Source organism: Gorilla gorilla, chromosome 15 (assembly GCF_029281585.2).
Source record: "Gorilla gorilla gorilla isolate KB3781 chromosome 15, NHGRI_mGorGor1-v2.1_pri, whole genome shotgun sequence".
Classification (NCBI taxonomy): Eukaryota; Metazoa; Chordata; class Mammalia; order Primates; family Hominidae; genus Gorilla; species Gorilla gorilla.
The window spans coordinates 118,297,100-118,303,795 of record NC_073239.2 but is presented as its reverse complement, the minus strand read 5'-3'; the positions used below and the strand labels follow the sequence as shown (position 1 = coordinate 118,303,795).

The window sequence follows — 6,696 nt, the reverse complement described above, 5'->3', positions numbered from 1 at the left end:
TTGTGAGGCCCCATGACTCTTCCTCAACCTCCCGACCGCTGGAGGTCCCTGATAGTTGAATAAGCTAAGTGCAATGTGCCTGCCCAGTTCTTTCCTGGAAGATGAAACACAGCTCCCTGAGTCAGGAGACAGAAGAATGGATAAACATTCCTCAATTGCTGTTGATGGGTTCTCACCCCAGAACCCAGGCAGTCGGCCTGATGCTCGAGAGTGCAGGTCCCATAAGGTGTGAGTATGGGGGTGTTTTCCACCATGACATCAAGTGCATCCCCACACTGCCCCCAAATGTAATTAACATGTCCTATGGCTGTTGGAGATTCTGGCTTGTTTCGAGAACTAGCTTCCTGGCACTCTAGGGCTCAACTGCAAAGAAATGCTCTTTTGTGATAACGCATCTGGACATCCAGTGCAAGAAACTGAGCGTTAGTGCCCCTGACCCTCCCACCCCCCAGAAAGACTCCAACTGAAAGGTTGCACAATGGCTGATCAAAGTCCACCACATTTCTTTCCAGGGCTACGATTTTGTTCTGTCTCCACTCTGGGGAGTTGGAAGGCTGGAGCACGGACCAGCCATCCCTCCCCCTACCTCCTGGTGATGTTTGGAAATCTTAATTTTGTTTTATAGGTCACAGGTCAGCCCATCCATGCCGATCCTTGTAATTGGACAGGACGTGCTTTGTGTGGTCTGATTACATCTTTTCTTTCAGACCCAAGGGGAGCCGTCAATTAGAGCCGTGCTTGAGCCTAAGGCTGACCTGAACCGTTTGAAGGCAGAGCTTCCATGGAGTGCCCCGGTACTACTTCATTTCCAGGAATCTTAATTACAAGGCATTACTCTGATGGATTGAATGTATTAAGTAGCCTCAATTCACCCCAGTTTGCAGCCCTTTGGGAGGCGGCTCCCCTCCCATCATTTTGCCCCGCTTTGCTGCCCCAGTGCCATGGCACCAGGAGGGCTTTGTTCCAAACCAACTTTGAGCTGTGAGTATTATCAGAGGCCCCTCCCCTGCCTGGAGGCCTTTCGGAAACTACTTTATCTCTTGCAGGTCCTTTTCTGGAAAGGTCAAAGGGATGAGAGGGGTCTCTGCAGTGTCCTGGATCTGGTTTCAACCTCACCTTCTCCATGTATGAGAAGACAAGTCACTTGGATTCACCATGCCTCGGTTTCCCCAGATGGCGAGCAGGACTCAGCCTTTTGGTGAGAATTAGATAAGACTTAGAATGAGATGAGAATTACATGTGAATGCACAGTTGGGACGTGGTGCGTATTTCACTGTGGGGCTGTGACTGCCAGGCAGACCTGAGATTGCTTCTGAAGAAGAGCCGCTGACTGGTTTGTGGGCCATCTCGGCAGGATGTGCTCTGGGAGCAGGTACTCCTGACCTTCCTCCATGGTTCCTGCCAAGTCCTCAGTGATACAGAATGCTAGCCAAGCCCCTGGGGGAAGGGACACAGGGCCCCTCTGAAATTTCAAAGCCGGTTTGCACAGCAAGTTCCAGGAGAAGGTGGGCACATTTGCATAGCCACCAAGGAGCCTCTTTGTTGGAAGGGAATCAAGGCAGGACCCTCCTCCTTTTTTCAATTTAATAATGAACAGCCGGGCATGGTGCTGACTTGGGGCTGCTGGCAGGGACAGGCACCAGCGTTGCCAATGGAGAGCTAGCTAGCTATGAGAGAAATTCAGGGGCAGTGCCGGGGGCTGAGTGGGGGTGCCAGCAGTGTGTGCTGGATGGGAAGGGGGGCTGCGGGGCCTTGCTAGGAGCAGTGGCTGCCGATGTGTGAGCAAACCAAAGGAGTTGTCACCCTGGAACCTGCTCAACAGAGCACCCTGTGATTACCCTGCTAGGACATCCTTGCGGCTATGGACAAGTGCCCATTGGGTGACTCGGGCACCTTATCGGAGCCCCTCCCCAACCCCATGTGGTGAGTGCAGTCGTATTCACTCTTTACCAAATAGCAGCTTAGCATCCACTTTTCTCCCTTTTTCTTCTGGGTCACCAGAGGGCTTAAGTGTGACTGGTTGCAGACATGGCACTTGTGGCTGTGCAGGATGCCACACGTGGCTGATGTGGAAGGGGCACTGCAGGTGTGATGGATGCTGGGCACTGAGGAAGCAGCTGCATGCCCTCTGGCCTCACTGGTACAGTTTTCCAGGTGCCGTCTCACACCCTAAGCTGGCCAAGGCATCCTTGGGGATGGCCCTGGAGCAGTGCCTGCCTACCTGCTTGCTGCAGAGATGACAGCATTTAATATGGCAAAGGCTTCCCAGGGGCCAAATGGAGAGGTCATCAGAGCCTCGTGGTGAGAGCCAGGTCCAGATTTGGCTTTCTGGAGGTGAATGACTAACATGATCCACCTATGACCACAGATTGTTCTCTGAAATAAGTCACAATTTTGAAAGAATGAGTGAGCTTTCTCCTGGGATTTGATTTGGTTAGAGGGTAAGGAGCACACTGCTTTGGCCACACCGTGGGTCTCTAACACGGTCTCCAACCCTTTGTTCCATTTTCTCCCCTCCCTCTACCCCTTGTCCCCCTCATTTTCTTTCCTTTGAACAGTACCTGGTCCATCAGAGGACGAGCTTTCATGTGTTAGCCAACACCTCCGTCATCACCATCATTGCCATGATCATCGTCCTCATCACCTTGACACGCTGAGCTTTGTAGCCTAAAAACAAAATGCCTTTAACAATGTGCAACAGGTCTAAGATGCCACCTTTGGGATCAGATGGGAGTTTGGGATTATTTCTATTTTCCAGTTGTTCAGCCCCCTCCCACTAAGTGCAAAGCGGAGAGCCATTAGGTTGCAATGGATTTGATTCACCACACGGCCCCTCAAATCCTTTCTGGAACAAGATTGGATGTAAAAATAAATCAAATAAATGCATTTTCAGCGTGTGCAGCCCAGCCCAGAGCTCCTTGCAGATGACTTCTTCCTTTCAAGCATGTGGAGCCCAGCCAGTGCCACTAGGAAAGTGTCAAAGAGAAAAGCCGGCTGTGGCCCCGGGTTGCATTGGAGCAGTGGATTGAGCTCTTCGACTCTCAGCACTTCAACACTCCGCTAGCCCCCTAAGGGTTTTCTGAAGGTCACTGATGCTGGCAGGAAGTGTGGAAAAAGGATGTTTATACCTGGGGCCAGGAGATGGCCTCTCTCAGGCTGGGAGAGACTGGCAGAGCTGCCTGATAATGAGAACAATGCCATCCACACCGTTGTGAGCACACGGTAAGCCTCAGGCATGTGGTACACCTGAGAGGCGCTTCTGTGTCTCCTGGATTGTTTATGACAATCATGACAAGCAGCCGCCGCCTTCCCATTTCACAGCCGAAGGAAGCGTGGTGTGGGCAGATGCAGTTGCAGTTTGTCTCCAAGGAAGGAAAGTGGCTGAGTTGTAAGTGGCTGAGTTGCAGGCTGGACTTCGGTCCATATTATTATGGGTTGAACTGTGTTCCTCCCTCCAGATTTATGTTATGGTCCTACCTCCCAGGACCTTGGAATGTCACTTTACTTAGAAGTAATGTAGTTGCAGAGGTAACTAGTTACGATGAAGTCATGCTGGAATGGGGTAGGCCCTCGTCCAATAGGACAGGTCCTTATCAAAAGGGGAAATTTGGAGACAGACCCGCACTCAGGGTGGATGCCACCTGAGGATGGAGGCAGAGGTCAGCGTGGTGCTTCTACAAGCCAAGGAAGCCCAAGGATGACCAGCGAGTTAGGAGAAGCCGGGAGAGGCCAGGGACAGATCCTCCCTCACAGTCTTAGAAAGAAGCAGTCCTGCTGACACTGCAGTCTGGATCTTGCAGCCTCCAGAACTGTGAGCGAGTACACTTCGGCTGTGTAAGGCACACGGTCTGTGGTGCTTTGTGAATTACGGCATCCCTGGGAGACTGACACAGACATCAAACCAAACCTGTCCCCTTTCCACTGTATTTCCTTGGGCTTTAACGGAGCAACGAGAAGACTTTGGAGGCCCCCTTGAGTCCTCTACAGGGTGAGGACGGAAAGGAAGCAGGCCTGGGCTCCAGGGTCCCAGGGCTCTGGGAGAGGACTCTTGGTGCCTGCTGGTGGCTGTTCCCTCCTCCTCTCTGTGAAGCCACTTTTCCCGTTTCTGCACTCGCTCTTGGGCTGAGATTCCTCAAGAGGGGACTCCCTTGGTGCCGCCATCTGCGGCCGTGGGAGGGATCAGAGTGGCCCAGCGGCCATGCAGAGGGTGCGCAGTGCTGGAGAAGTCATGGAGGTGACACCCACTTGTGAGGCTTTTGAAAATGTTCACTTTTGGATAATGAGCTTTTATTTATTTATTATTTATTTATTTATTTATTTTCAGCAAACTGATCTCTTACTAGAACGAAGTCAGCAAGAGCTACCCTTGGACTCTGGATGCCTGGGAGGGTCTGGAGCCGTCGGGCAGAAGGAGAAGGTGGAGCGGGTCTTCCCGGAGGCCGGCTCCCATGGGGGCGGCCAAGGCTCTGGGCCTCTCGGCATGCCTCTGCGGATCCTGCTGGATCCAGAACCGTCTGGATCACCTGAAGAGTTATTTGATACCAGCTGATTTTCTAAGGGGACAGCCGGGTGGGGATATCATAGGCAGGCGCACTGGCTTCAGAATTAAAGGCCAAAAGTGTGGACTCTCTCAGTCACTAACTCAGTTCTGCTCTCCGGCAAAACCCTTCGCAGCTCGGGCTGCCCTGTCTGTGAGTGGAGGTGGGCAGCTCCTGTCTCAGAGTCCTGGTGGGGGTGAGGTGGAAGGCCCCAGGGGCAGCACCCTACAGTGAACTCCATAGCTTCCTCCCCTTCATCTCCCACGTTGTTTACAGTGTAGCTGGGGGTCAGGACACTGTCCCTATTTCATATGCTTTGTTTGGCATTTTCGGTATTGAAGCCTCTGTCAATTCAATCAAACTTCGCTACAGAAAGGGCAAGATGCCAGGAAATGCAGACAGTGCCTAAGCATTGTTCTTCATCTTGAACAGCGGTTCTAAGTTGACTCTGTGGTGTATTTCTAGTGGCAATACTAGATATTTTCCTTTATAGCAAAAATGAGAATCTTATTAAAACAACTATGTATTATTATTTAACATCCTGATTCCAAAGTGACAGCTATATGGCATGGCTTATTAAGAAAGTTGATATCTAGGTGCTTTGACAGTTTACTAAATCTTTTTTTAAACATTTATTTATTTATTTATTTTTGAGACATGGGGTCTTGCTATATTGCCCAGGCTGGTCTCAAACTCCTGGCTCAAGCAATCCTCCCGCTTTGGCCTCCTAAAGTGCTGGGATTACAAGTGCAAGCCATGACACCCAGCCCAGTTAACTAATTCTTGATGATTGAAAGCTTTATAGCCCTAGTCTCACCTCACTCTTTAATGCCTGCTTTCCACCTCTGAAGCTAGAATGTTCCTGATGCATACGTGTGAGTCTAGGGTGGTAAGTGGGAGTTTTCTCTGTCCCTGATCTCTGCTAATAATATTGAAGGATACAGGCCTAGTTTTTCACCATCCCTATTCTGAACTAGGGAGGAAGGAGAGAGAAAGAGAAGGGGGCAGTGGAGAGAGAGAAAAAGAATGAGAGAGAGATTGAGAGAGGAGGCAGGCAAAACTCCTGTCTACAGGCCATTTCCGTGCCTTTGAGAATGTTAATCCCTGTGGCTTTCCCTGGAGAGAATGAACAATTTTCCACTCTCATAAAGAAAAAAGACAATTTCCTTCCTCCCAATAGAAGTTTGCAGGGGCCCTGTGCTGCTCTGGAAATTGCACGAAATGTCAATACTGTAGACAGACATATACATTAAGCTCTTCTTAGCCTGCTTCTTAACAACCACTCTGGTGTCCACAGCCTGCCTTAGCGACACACTGCCTTAGTGGTGTGGTCCAAGATGACTGGTTTTAAAAAGAGCTGTGTCCTCCTGGTGCAGACAATCTCATGGCGACGATGTGTTAGGCAGGAAACGACGTGGGTCTTCAAGCAGAATTCCCGTGACTCTGAGCTGAGACTTACCACGTGGACCCTGAATTACTTGGAATCTTGTGCTTTCAGCTTTGGAGGGTGCGATGGGGTGGGGGGCCTCTCTTTTAGCAAGATTTTAAGTTCATGAGAGGCACGTCCTGCCCTGTGCCTCATGGCCAGCAACCTCTGTAACCCTCTAGAACCTGAAACTTACGATAACTGTGTGGGGAGGGCCTGCCAGAGGGCTTGGCTTTGACACTTGTTTGTGGAGCAGGCAGGCGTGTTGCACCCCTGTTTGCAAAAATGGGGCTGATTTTATTCTTACTGTGAAGGTCTTTAGCTATTTTCTTCCAGAGAAGTACTGCCTTTCCTGTTCTCTCTCTCCTAAACGTTTCTTTGAAATATAATACATAGGCAGAAAAGTGCATAGGAGTGTACAGCTTGATGCCTTTTCATTGACGGAACACACCTCTGTAACTGGCATCCAGATCAAGAGACAGAATATCCCATAACCTCTGAAATTGCCCCACTCCCCTCTCAGAGCCCCTGCTCCCCACCACGGTAAATCACTGCTCCAATGATACAGAGCAGTTTTGCCTGTTCTTGTACTTTACATAAACGGAGCTACACAGTATGTGCCTTCTTAGCGCCTGTTTCTTTTGCTGCAACATTTAGTCATTTAGTCAGATTTAGCCACAGTCTTTCCTGTGGTTTTCAATCCTTCATTCTGGTTGTTATATGGTAATCCAA

General features: G+C 50.2%; 1 long non-coding RNA gene across 2 annotated transcripts; it reads left to right on the top strand.

Moving 5' to 3' along the window:
• Positions 1-558: 558 nt before the first annotated feature.
• LOC109029510 (uncharacterized) lies at positions 559-4,625 on the top strand. 2 transcript variants are annotated; one of them, XR_002008616.3, is made up of 4 exons: positions 559-794; positions 1,047-1,198; positions 2,559-3,222; positions 4,325-4,625. It is a non-coding gene; the product is annotated as an uncharacterized lncRNA (long non-coding RNA). The 2 variants fall into 2 exon arrangements; XR_002008617.3 differs by lacking the exon at positions 2,559-3,222.
• Positions 4,626-6,696: the final 2,071 nt, after the last annotated feature.